The sequence below is a fragment of the Scyliorhinus torazame genome, chromosome 3 (genome assembly GCF_047496885.1).
Source record: "Scyliorhinus torazame isolate Kashiwa2021f chromosome 3, sScyTor2.1, whole genome shotgun sequence".
Classification (NCBI taxonomy): Eukaryota; Metazoa; Chordata; class Chondrichthyes; order Carcharhiniformes; family Scyliorhinidae; genus Scyliorhinus; species Scyliorhinus torazame.
Genome location: NC_092709.1, coordinates 203,986,128 through 204,000,226, shown reverse-complemented (window position 1 = coordinate 204,000,226; position 14,099 = coordinate 203,986,128).

The following is a 14,099-nucleotide window of genomic DNA, read 5'->3' as shown; positions in this document are numbered from 1 at the left end:
TCTCTCAAACAGATCCTCTTCTTACATCCCTATTTATTTACATTGTATATTTTATGTTTGCCCTATGTATTTTCTTTTTATGTACGGAATGTACATATGTGACTCCTGCCCTACAGTAATGTGGTTGATTCTGACTGCCCTCTGAAATGGCCCAGCAAGCCACTTATTTCAAAGGCAATTAAGGATGGGCATCAAATGCTGGCCCAGCCAGCGACACCCATGTCACAGGAAAGGATAAAATTAAACAAGGAGTGCTCTATTTAAATCTAAATGTATGTGTCTAACTGGAAATCAGATTTGTAATAATCAAACTGACAATCACAGTGGAAGAGGAAATGTACAAAAATGGCATCTGAAAAGCACAAACACAGATTATAGTTTTTATATCAGATTATATGGCAATGAAAAGAAACACAGATTCTATAGCAGCAGCATAAAGTGTCAACAAAACATAAATGGATACTTAGGTCATTAAAAGGAAATTACATTGCAAAGCTAAAAGTGGCCAAAAACGACAGGTAACAAATCTATTTACACAAACAATGACTGGAATTTTCCCTATGGGGTCTAAGTTTGGTGGTGGGTGCAAAGTGCGAGTGTTTTCCGCTATAGGAGTGGGAGAGCAGACGTCATGCGATCTTGTGTTGGGCAGTTCATTCCCTATGCATCTGCAAGGGATTCACCGATTCACACGACTGGGGAGGGCAGGACGTCATCATCCCCACCATTACCTCATGGGGTTGAAGATCTGGCTACCATATTTAAAGGGGAGCTGGACAGCCATTCACCCACTGCAGGCAAGGAGCGTTTGTCTGGCTGTCATTCAAGATTTTTCCTGGACCAGAATGTCACGGAGAAGACAAAGTGTGGCCCCACGATTCAGTGAAGCCTCCCAGCAGACTGTCCTCCAGGCCTTCGTAGACTGGCAGGAGGTGCTGTTTCCTTGGGATGACGGCAAGAGGTCCTGGTTGACCATGGCGGCCTGTGCGAAAATCACAGTGGAGGTTAGTGTCGTGAGGCCCAAAGGAGAACTGCCGAGCAGTGCAGAAAAACGGTGAACAATCTGCAGGGCTCCTCCAGGGTAAGTGCACCGTTTACTCTCTGCAAAATGACACTCATATGAGAATTAGGTTGTGTAAGTGCGCAAGTGCACAGGTATGTCAGAGAGGAGATTAGGATGCAGGGCTAGGCAGCAGATGGAACAGATACATTGAATGTGGACCAACCACAATGCTGTCAATGCTCCATCAGTTGCAGGATGCCCTGCTTGTCAAACACTTACTGGCGAGGACTCACGAGCTGGAATATCATGCATGCTCCTAAACTACTCATGCATCCATTGGGATGACACTCAATCCTGGCAAGAACATGCAGAGCAGGAGGAGGTGGGCCAAGACCAGAGGTAACCTATCCAACACCAGAATCCTCAGTCTTTTGCAGCAGGCTACTGAACTAGCCAGGGAGGAGCAGGACTGTGCCTTTGTTGAAGGTGAGATATGGTGGCACAGTGGTTAGCACTGCCGCCTCACAGTGCCAGGCACCCGGGTTCAATTACAGCCTTTGGTGTGGAGTTTTCACATTTTCCCCATCTTGTGGGTTTCATCTGGGTGCTCCAGTTTCCTCCCACAATCCAAAGATGTGCAGTTTAGGGATTACAGGGGTAGGGCGGGAGTTTGGACGTAGGTAGGATGGTCTTTTTGAGGGTCAGTGCAGCCCCAATGGGCCAAATGACCTCCTTCTGCACTGTGGGGATTCTATGGACTCTCCAAGCAAGCCAGTGAGGATGCCTCCAGTATGTCAGTTGTCGGCTAAGACAACAGAGTGAGACATTGTTTCAATAATGCCAGCTTAGGCATCCAGTAATCATTCCTTTCTCCATTCCAGGTACCAGCAAGAAAGGTGATAGGCCCACAATGGAGACCAGCCACAGCTCCACGTCCAACCCTCCCTCTGAGGATGCTGCCTTAGAAGGTTCACTGTCTCAGTGTTCACCTGCATCCTGCACCTCAGCGGCTGCACATTCTAGAGTAATCTCAGGGTCACCATCTGGTGAGTACATCAGATATGGGTCCACAGCTGACAGAGGAAGGTACAGCCGAGGTCTCTGACACTCAGAGGGCTGCAGGAGACCAGACCACTGTTCAGCCACATGCATATCAGGAGCACCTGGACTTGCCCATAAGAGACCTGCTGGAGATGCAGAGATAGGCAGGAGATGCCAGAGCCATACACATACTGGGCCAAAGACTGGAGGATTCCGTCCACATTCTGTCTGCTGTCATGGCTCCGATACGCAAACACTTGCCTACTTCCATGGAAAGCGTGGTTGCTGCCTTGAAGGCCCAGGTCTAGCAAAATGCACAGTGGCTGCTGGATGTGCACTTGGACCTGCCCTCCACCACTTTAGACATGGGTGCAGTGCAGCAGTGGCTAGGTGAGAGGGGGACAGTGAACCTTGACCTCCCTCCAGGTGTCACGTCTCCTCAGGCAGTCAAGGAGGTCCCACCGGATACGCATAGGGGGTTGGCGCACCAGCTAGGCACATAGATCCAGGACACTCTAAGGGTGTTTAACCACTCTGCCTCCCTTCTGCCAGTGACCCTTATCGCATCCAGCTGGTCAGGTTGAAGAGGGCGAAATCCTTAGCAGGGAGGGACCTGAAAAGCTTTGTGACACCAGAGGATGCTCACCAAAGTCACCACAATCGACAGGGCCCAGTAGCCATCAGACTGCCTCCACCTTATCTGTGGATGCTGGGGCTGCACCTAGACATAGTATTGGAAAAAGAAAGATAAAGAGGTTTTGAAGGCACAAGGGAGGCATGGGTGTACAACCATTGTATATAGTTTTCACTCTTGTAAATATATCTTCAATTACATTGTGTTCACGTTTGTGTATTCCCATGAGGTGTAGTGGTAGTGACATCGTGGTGATGTCACCAGACTAGTAACCCAGGCTAATGCACTGGGGACAAGGGTTCAAATCCCGCAACAGTAACTGGTAGAATTTAAATTAAATTAATAAATCTGGAATTAGAAGCTAGCATCAGTAATGATGACCATGAAACCACTGTTACTGATGTAAAAACTCATCTGGTTCCCTAATGCCCATTAGGGAAGGAAATCTGCCGCCCTTACCTGCTCTGGCCTACATGTGACCCCCAGCAATGTGGTCGACTCTTAAATTTCCACTGAAATGGCCTAGCAAGCCACTCAGTTGTGCCAGGCCACGCGGAAACCTACAAAAAGGAATGGAACGGGATGGAGCACCTGGCATTAACCCTGGAAGTGACAATTGCAAATCCAGCCTTTAGACCCAGCAAAGCCCTCCTTACTACCATCTGGGGGCTTGTGCTCAAGTTGGGAGAGCTGTTTCGCAGACTAGTCAAGCAACAGCCTGACATGGACAGACTGAAATAATCATACCTTTCAGACAATGTCCCAGAGACCACTATCACCATTCCTGGGCATGTGGCAAGCGTCCACAGGGGTATACAGTCAGGAGGCAGTTGCCCAGAGAGTTCTCAACATTTTCTCTGGATCCCATGAAGTCTCATGGAATCGGGTGTCAATGTGGGCCAGGAAACCTCCTGCTGATTACCACTAGCGCCCCCCCCCCCAAAAAAAAAAAACTACCAGCAACCACTGATCCCAGCTAATGAATCAGTACTCTTCCATATTGATCACCACTTGGAGGAAACATTGAGGTTGACAAGGGCACAGATTGAACTTTGGGTTGGGAACATCATTGTCCGTCACCAAGAGTGGCTTGGTCGCACCACTATTGACCTAGCTAGCCGAGTCCTCAAGGACATAACTGCTAGACTGGGTCTGTGACAGCAGGACAGGGAACTAGCAAGAGGGACACACCTGTACTCAGCTAGTCCCTTACCTGAGCCACGTGTAAATTGGCATAGGATACTTAAAATTAGAGAGATGAATGTGTGGTTCAAAGACTGGTGTGTGAGAAGTGGGTTTCAGTTAGTGGGGTACTGGCATCTGGACTGAGGAAAGTGGGGGCTGTGCCATTGGGACGGCCGATATCTGAATCAGCTGAGACCAGTGTTCTTGCAAACTGCATAACTGCACATAGCATTCGGCACAAAATAAATGAATTAACGGCATAAATTGAGGTTAATGGGTCTGATCTTATAGCCATTACAGAGAGGTGGTTACAAGGAGATCAAAACTGGGAACTAAATATTCAGGGGTATGTGACTTTTCGTAAGGACAGGCAGGAAGTTCAGAAAGGTCCACTCAGTTCATCCTGGGTACAGAAAGATGTTCTTATGAGGAGAGATTTAGTAGGTTGGGCCTGTGCTCACTGGAATTTTTTTTTTTTTAAATTTAGAGTACCCAATTCATTTTTTCCAATTAAGGGGCAATTTTTCATGGCCAATCCACCTACCCTGCACATCTTTGGGTTGTGGGGGAGAATGTGCAAACTCCACACAGACAGTGACCCAGAGCCTGTATCGAACCTGGGACCTCGGCGCCGTGAGGCAGCAGGGCTAACCACTGCGCCATCGTGCTGCCCATACTTGCTGGAATTTAAAAGAATCAGAGGCGACCTTATTGAGACATGTCGGATTCTCAGGGGACTTGACAGGATAGATGTTGAGAGATTTTTTTTCCCCTTGTGGGAGAGTCTAGGACCTGAGTAAGGGATTGCCCATTTAAGACACTGACGAAGAGGAATTTCTTCTCTGAGGGTAGCAAACCTGTGGATTTGTTTACCCTAGAGAGCTTTAGAGGCACCACAAATATCCCCATCCTCAATCAGTGCAAAAGACAATGATGAAGCATTTGCAACAATCTTCAGCCAGACATGCTGAATCGTTCACCCATGTCGGTCTCCCCTGGATGCCCCAGCACCATCACAGATGCCAGTCTTCAGCCAATTTAATTCACTCCACTTGATATTAAGAAATGACTGAACGCATTGGATACCAGAAAGGCTGCCCTGACACTATTCCGGCAATAGTACTGAAGACTTGTGCTTCAAAATGAGCTGCCCCTCTAGCCAAGCTGTTCCAGTGCAGCTGCAATACTGGCATCTACCCGACAATGTGGAAAATTGCCCAGTTATGCCTTGCCAAAAAAAAAACCAGGAGTAATGCAACCCGGCCAATTATCATTCTATTAGTCTACTATCGGTCATCAACAAAGTGATGGAAGGGGTCATATAAAGTGCTATCAAGTGACACTTACTCAGCAACAACCTGCTCACAGATGTTGATTTTGGGTTCCATTCGGCTCACTCAGTTCCTGACCTCATTACAGCCTTGATTCAAGCATGGACAAAAGAGGTGAATGCCAGAGGTGCGATGAGAATGACTGCCCTTGACATCAAGGCAGCATTTGACCAAGGGTGGCATCAAGGAAACCTAATGGAAATCGGGGGGTAATTCACCACTGTTGGAGTCATAGCTGGCACAAAGGAAGGTTGTTGGTGGTCAAACATCTCAGTCTCAGGACATCACTGCGGGTGTTCCTCAGGGTAGTCTTAGCCTTAGCCCCATCCTTCTTTAGCTGCTTCATCAATGACCTCCCTTCCATCATAAGGTCAGAAGTGGTGATGCTCATTGATGATGGCACAATGTTCAACATCATTCACAACTCCTCAGACATTGAGACAGTCCATGCCCATCTGCAGCAGACCTGGACAACAGTTAGGGCGCAAATCAGTGCCTCGTCGAGCCCAACTTGGTGTTGAGACGAGCTGTTGAATCTTGCGAGAGGCCCCTTGCGAGGTTTGCGATGCTCAAAATGTCTCGTGAGATCCAACGGAATCTCGAGAGACCTCACGATCTGGATTTCACCCTCACTGGGCGTAACCCAGATCAGCTTATTTAAATGAGTCATTGTGGCGTGGGTTTCCTCCGGGTGCTCTGGTTTCCTCCCACAATCCAAGGATGTGCAGGTTAGGTGGATTGGCCATGTGAACAAATTGCCCCTTAGTGTGAAGGTTAGGTTGGGTTATGGGGTTACAGGGATAGGGCGGGAGAGTGGACTAAGGTAGGGTGCTCTTTCAGAGGATCAGTGCAGAATCGACGGGCCGAATGGTCTACATCTGAACTGTAGGGATTCTATGATCCTATGATTCTAAGTCAAACATCTGCTCTCACTGCAGTCCAGTTAAAGATATGCCAACAGACAGATTTGCAGTTTCTTTCCAAGCCGTTCAGAGTTGTGTGATTGGAAGATGTGCTGAAAAGTAGCTTCTGATGAAATACAGCCAGGTTCTGACAGGATTCAGGGGCGAAATTCTCCAGTATCGGCACGATGTCTGCCAAAAACGGCGCTAATCAGTCCGGCAGCACGCCGCTCCAAAGGGGCGGAATCCTCCGCATCATGGGGGGCCGAGCCCTAACCTTGAGGGGCTAGGTCCGCGCCGGACTGATTTCCGCCCCGCCAGCTGGCGGAAGTGCCCCGCCAGCTGGCGCGTAAATGACATCTCCGGGCGGCGCATGTGCGGGAGCATTAGCGGCCGCTCACGGCATACCCGCGCATGCGCTGTGGAGGGAGTCTCTTCCGCCTCCGTCATGGTGGAGACCGTGGCGAAGGCGGAAGGAAAAGAGTGCCCCCACGGCACAGGCCCGCCCGCGGATCGGTGGGCCCCAATCGCGGGCCAGGTCACCGTGGGGGCACCCCCCCGGGGCCAGATCGCCCCCCCCCCCAGGACCCCGGAGCCCGCCCGCGCCGCCTTGTCCCGCCGGTAAGAGTGGTGGTTTAATGCACGCCGGCGGGACAGGCATTCTAGCAGCGGGACTTCGGCCCATCCGGTGCCGGAGAATTCGGCAACCGGAGGGGGCGGGATTCACGCCACCCCCCCCGGCGATTCCCCGACCCGGCGGGGGATCGGAGAATCTCGCCCCAGGTCTTTTCTTTAAAGTTGTGTCAAACGATCTTTCTTTCTCAATTAGAGCATCCAGATATTTTTGTACAGCAAGTATTCCTGAGTGCTAACTGTACTTGAAAGTGGATTGAGAGCTGAGGGTTTTTTGTTGTCTGAGTGGGAATAACAATATCAGTTAAGGGTTATTCTGCCACTGTATTGATTAGCATTGTTTAAGGGATAATTGTAAGCTATTTTCTTGTGTGACGTCGAAGATATTTTAATACTGTGTTTGTAATAAAGTTTATTTTAATACACTTTCAGCGGGATTCTCCAATCCCGCGGCAGAGTATCCATGTGTTTTGCGACGGCGTGAACGTGCCGCTCCCATGACTAATTCTGGCCCCTCCAGGGGGCCGGCACGGCGCTGGAGCGGTTCGCCCCGCTCCAGCTGCAGATCCCGGCGCAAACTGTGTGCCGCGGGATCCGCACATGCGCAGTTGCGCCGGCGCCAACGGGGACATGCACAGTGGCACCGGCGCCAAAGCACGCATGTGCAGTGGCCTCCTTTAACGCGCCGGCCCCAACGCAATATGGCGCAGGATACAGGGGCTGGCGCGTAGGAAAGGCCACCAGCCACAGAGGCCGGCCCGCCGATCGGTGAGCCCCAATCGCGGGCCAGGCCACATCGGAGGCCACCCCCAGTGTCAGACCCCCTCTCCCCACCCAAAGGCCGCCACCCACCCCTTAAACGCCAAGGTCCCGCTGGCCCAGAGCAGGTTAGAACGGCGCCAGCGGGACTCGGCTCTTTTCTTACGACCGCTCAGCCCATCCGGGGATGGCATGGCGCGATCCGCGCGGCCCACCGGCGATTCTCCTTCCCGGCGCAGGGTCGGAGAATCCCGCCCCTTATCCCTGTTTTTTGTATAATCACTCCTGGAGCGAGGTATCCTTTCCTCACAGTCTTACAAAATTAAAATAAAATATTGGTGTTCCTGGTGTTATGGGCCAGGGTTTAGAGAACCCCAAAGTGTATCATGGAGTTCACCTGACCCACAACTTTTAATAGATTGTGGTATGGGGAGCACACGGCCCACTCTACAGGTGTGGTACAGCAGAAATGGAAAAGTGTTTTTTAAAAGCCAAACAATGTTTATTCTATGAACTCAAACAACCTTTTTAAAACATACAGTGAACATCTTAGCAACCATTAATTCAAATACAACCCCAAAGAATACAACACTAAGTAATCCTTTAAGCTTTCCTTTTAACATCCACAACGACTTAAAACACCTTTTACCAGAAACACATCAGGTTAAAGTCACTGCTGTTATTAGTTTTAAATCACCAGAATCAATTTACAGTCTTTAGATTACAGAGAGAGATTCATACACCTTCTGGCTGTGACTGCAGCTATCCAGCTCTGAAAACAAAACTAAAACACACCCTGCAGCCTGCTCAAAAACAAAAGTAAAAAGCTGACAGACAGCCCAGCTCCACCCACACTCTGACATCACTGCTGTAATATGAGCAGCCAAACATTTCTTAAAGCGATATTTTCATGACACTGGCCAGTATCCTAGCCACTGTTGGGGTCTGGTCCAGGATCGTAATACTGCTGTCCGAACAATCTGGGAGCAGTGGTTAGGAACTGATATTGTTGCACTTAATATTGAATCCAGAAGGCTGTAAAGTGCCTGATCAGAAGCTGAGGTGACGTTTCTGTTGAGCTTTACTAGAATAACTGTGTAGGAGGCTGAGGAGAGAGAGAGACCAGAGTGGGTGTGTAATGAAGAATCAAAACCGACACATGACCCAAAGCTCAAGGTCAAGCTTGTGTTTGGAATAGATTTGTTCCACAAAGCAATAACCCAATCTGCATTTGCAACCCCCGCCTCCCAACGTAGAGAAGACCACATGGTGAGCGGTGAGCGCAGTACACTAAATTGCAAGAAGCATAAATAGATCACTGTTTAATCTGGAAGGAGACACAAGTTGTGTAAAAAGTGAATCACCCAGGATTGCACTCTGACACAGGGCTGGAAACAGTCTTCAGCTAGCTTGTGAGTGGCAGGGGAGACCAAGAGAGAGGGGAGGTCAAGAAAAATTAACAGCAACTAGGAGAAGAATCCAACAAAAAATTAAACTGAACTTGATTCAGGAAACTGTTAACTGCATAAAAGGAAAGGCCCTTTCCCCAGCAGAGTGTAACCATCAGCGTCCTGTGAAAAACTCCTCCAAATGCAACATTCCAGCTTCCAGCAGGAAGTATAACTGCATTCAACAAACGGCCGGATTTATCTTGTAACTAACCCCTGTGTAAAATAAGTCTGCAGGACATACTGCAAAACAGATATTACTTTGAAGTCAGTTGTGATCAGTTTGACCTGATTAATCCTGTAACAGTTTGGTGTTTGTATGCATGATGTCTTAGATCCTCAGAGTACAGAAAGCCCTCTCCTTGCAAAAACAAAAGTACACTACATAATGCAACAACTATTTTTTAAAAAAAAACTTTTTCTGGGTCACTGTCCGTGTGGAGTTTGCACATTCTCCCGTTGTCTGTGTGGGTTTCACCCCCACAACCCAAAGATGTGCAGTTTAGGTGGATTGGCCACACTAAATTGCCCTTAATTGGAAATAAATAATTGGGTACTCTAAATTTATGAAAAAAAACTTTTTGCATGTATAAAATGTAATCAAACAGCATGTGTACATGTGGAGCAGGCCTTAAATTGCCAAAAGTTGTAATAAACAGCTGATTCTATACGGGAGTTAAAAGGTCCGCCAAAACAGCTACCAAAATGCAGTTTCTTTGGTGATGGTAAATGTGCAATGGCAGAAACCATCAGTAGAGCAGTGAGAGTTTTGTGAACAAAGACTGCAGTTTTGATTTAACACAAGATAATTTTCTCTGCCACCTTTCCCACCACCCGCCTCATCCCCTCACCCCTGACCCTTCCCCACTTGTGGTTTCAGACCCAAGTTAGTAAATGGATTTAGTAAATGGGATAAGACACACCCAAAGGAATTATTGGTGGAGGTCTAAGCTGGGTGGTGGGCTCATTACCAATGCGTCATGTGGCATGGCGAATCTCATGGCGGGAATGGGCTGTTACCTCATGGAATTGATGGTTCACGTGCTATATTTAAGGGACATCCAGACACCCCCCCCCCTTGTCAACGTCAACCTCCCTCCCAGGGTCAGCATCCACTTCAGCTTCTTTCCACTTCCAACCTTGGAGCCGCTTGTGTTACCGACACCCAATATGAGCGAGGTTGAGTGGTACCCAAGAAGGCGAAAGCAGCATCTACTGATCTCAAAGTCATGGAAGAAGGGAAATTATGTACAGTCGTAAAACTAAATGTCCTAATTTCCCGCTGGCAGGGTACAGATTTGTTCAGGGAACTTGATTTAGGCAAGGTTGAATAAGCATGCATGACATGCTATTGCATGCAAATGGAATTCCCGACACTGTTCATCGGGAGGATTGACCCATCATTTTGTATATCCTCCTCTTTCTCTGTAATTTCACTACCTATCTCCCCCGGTCTCCTTTCTCCTCCATTTACCCTCCCAAGAAGGCTCTGAATAAAGCCTGAAAGACAGGAAAACCTCCAGAGATTCACATCTAAGAGTGAGTTGAGTCACTAGTGCCTTGGCTGTATCTGCAGTACTTTGCACTACCAGAAGTAATATGGTATCATAGATTATATTATTTAAAAATGTATTGATTTACTAATTGCTCTTGTTGAAAATGTTGGTAAATCACTTTGTTGAACCACTGCAGCCCCACAGTGTTATTAGGTAGGGAGTTCTAGCATTTTAATCCAGTGACAATGAAGGAACAGTGATATACTTCCAAGTCAGGATAGTGTGTGACTTTACCGGGAGCTTGCAAGAGATGGTGTTCCTACATGCCTGATTGCCCTGTCCATCTAGGTGCTAAAGACTGTGGGCTTGGAAGAAGCTCTCGAAGAATGCTTGGCAAATTTCTGCAGTGAATCTTGTAGATGGCACATATTGCAGTCACATTGCGCCAGTGGTGGATGGAGTCAATGTTTAAGGTGGTGGATGGGGTCCAATCAAGCGGGCTGCTTTGTCCTGGATGGTGTGGAGCTGAACATATCAAGGCAAGTGAAGAGTATTCCATCACATTCCTAACTTGTGATGGCGGACAGGCTTTGGAGAGGCAGGAGGTGAGTTACATGCCACAGAATTCCAAGCCACTGAACTGCACTTGTAGCCACAGTATATATGTGGGGCTGGATTCTCCGTTTCTGAGGCTAAGTGCCGGCTCTAGCCGAGAATCCATGGTGTTCCACGATGGGAAAATTGGCACAAAACCCTCACCGATTCCAGTACCGGTGATGGTCTAGCACCGGCGCCGCGTGGAACACCGGTGGAACGCACAGAGAATCGCCGGTCCCGGGCCGCAAATGCGCAGTGCTAACAAGCTGAAGCCGCGCACGCATACACCCACACTGGTCGCGCCAGAAATCATGGCGCCGGCCGTTCTGGACCACGTACCCGCCCAGCCCGGCCCCACAGCCCACCTCCCGTCCATCCCCCACCACTCCCCCAAGCCCGAGCCAAAGCCCCCTCGGCCTGCAGCACAGATTGTGGCCGAGTGTGGCGGCGCTGGACTCTGTCCGCAATCAGCATGCCAGGTTCCCGACCACTGGGACCACACGTGGCCCGCGCCGTCGGGAACTCGGCCCATCGGGGGCGGAACATTGCGGGTGGGCCGGCTGATGGCGCTCCGACGGCGTTATGACTGCCTGCGCCGCACGTCTCGATGATGTTGATTTGGAGGGGACTGAGCATCGCGAACCGACGCCTGCCCCGATTTTGGGGTCGGAAGCCATTCTCCGCCTGATCGCCATTCTCGATTTTGCCGTCGTGCTACGGAGAACACCGCCCGTGGTCTATGTTTCTGGCCAATGGTGATCCCCAAAGATGTTGATGGTGGGGTATTCAATTATGGTAATGCTATTTCATGTCAAGGGGATTTGGTTAACCTCTCTTTTGTTGGAGCTCACCGCCTGGCACTTGTGCGGTGAGAATAATACTTGCCAACCATCAGCCCATGCCTGAATGATGTGCGGGTCTTGCTACATGTGAATAGGAGTGCTTCAGTATCTGAGGAAATGCGAATGGAACTGAACATTATGAAATTATCCCCACTTCTGAATGTATAATGGAGGGTTGGTCATTGATGAAGCAGCTGAAGATAATTGGGCCTAGGTCATTACCCTGAGGAACTCTGTAGTGATGTCCTGTGGTTGAGACATTTGACCTCCAACAACATGTATGACTCCAGGCAGTGGAGAGATCTTCCCGCTATTCACACTGGTTTCAGTTTTGCTTGGTATTGTGCTCGATCAAATGCTGCCTTAATGTCAATGTTAGTCAGTCACATCTCACCTCTGGAATTCAGACCTTTCATTCATGTTTGGACCAAAGCTGTAATGGGGTCTGGAGCCAAGTGGCCCAGGTAGAACCCAAATTGAGTATCGGTGAGTAGGTTGTTGGTCAGTAAGTGATAGCACTTTTAATGACACCTTCTATCACTTTGCTAATGATCAAGAGTAGACTAGTCAGTTTTGATTTGCCCTGTTTTTTGTAGACCGGACACAGCTCATCAATTTTCCACATTGTCAGATAGATTCCAGTGTTGTAGCTGTACAGGAACAACTTGGCTAGGGGTATGGATAATCCAGGAGCATAAGTCTTCAGCACTAGAGCCCAGATGTTATTGGGGCCCATAAACTTTGGTGCTTGCAATACACCTAGCCATTTTGTCATTTACTTAATGAATTAAATTCAGATTTCTACCCTGTCATTGTGGATTTGAACTCCAGATTATTCACCCAGGCCTTTGGATTACTAATTTACACTTATGAGTCTCTGTTTTGAAACATTTTTCTTCATCTAAAACAAGGCATTGCTGCTTCCTGCGCTGTGTGTTTATATTCCTTCCAATATGTAGACCGCTGTAGAATTCTGAGATGAAGATTGGCCACAAAATTATTGAAATTAAGTTCATACACATTCAACCCAGTAACTGCACTGTCCACAATGCTGAATTATATGCTGGTTTTTGCATTGTATTACATGGATCATCGTACCATTACATACACTGTCATCATGAATGGTAATAAAATCTAACCCATTTTGCTATCGTTTTCATATGAATAGGATGTTGATGAACATGATCAGAAGCAAGAAAATGATTCTTGACCCTTTTCCCTGCAAAGTTTCCCTGCTTTCTAATTAGTTAACATAGTCTTTCACAAGAACTAGGAGCGGGAGTCGGCCATTCAGCCCCTGGAGCCTGCTCCACCATCTGATACGAGTGGATCAACTCCACTGTTCTGTCTATCCCTGATAACCCTTGATCTTGTCGATCAAATTCTTATCTAGCTTAGCCTTTAAATACTCAATGACCCAGCCTCCACTGCTCACTGGGAAAGAGAATTCCACAGACTAACAACCCTCTGAAGTAAATGGAGACCCCTAATCTTTAAACTGTGAAGTTCTAGGTTCCCCTTTAGGGCAGCACGGTAGCATGGTGGTTAGCACAATTGCATCACAGCTCCAGGGTCCCAAGTTCGATTCCCGGCTTGGCTCACTGTCTGTGCGGAGTCTGCACGTTCTCCCCGTGTCTGCGTGGTTTCTTCCGGGTGCTCCGGTTTCCTCCCACAGTCCAAAGATGTTCTGGTTAGGTGGATTGGCCATGCTAAATTGCCCTTACTGTTCAAAAAGGTTAAGTGGGGGTTACTGGGTTACGGGGACAGGATAGGTACGTGGGCTTGAGTAGGGTGCTCTTTGTAAGGGGATTGGCCATGCTAAATTGCCCTTAGTGTTCAAAATTGCCCTTAGTGTTGTTATAGTGTTGTAACCCTTACTGGGTTATGGGGATAGGGTGGAGATGTGGGCTTGGGTAGGGTGCTCTTTCAAAGAGCCGGTGCAGACTCGATGGGCCGAATGGCCTCCTTCTGCACTGTAAATTCTATGATTCTATGATTCTTAAAGGAAAACATCCTCTCCGCATTCATCCCCGTCGAGTCCTCTCAGGATTTTATATGTTTCAATAAGATCATCTCTAATTTTTCAAAATCCCCATGGATACAGGCCCAATCTTTCCATCAAAGCTAACCCCTTCATTCCAGGAATCAGTCAAATAAACCTTTGAACTGCTTCTAATGCAGTTAGATCCTTTTTGAAGTAAGGAGACCCAAACCTATACACACTACTC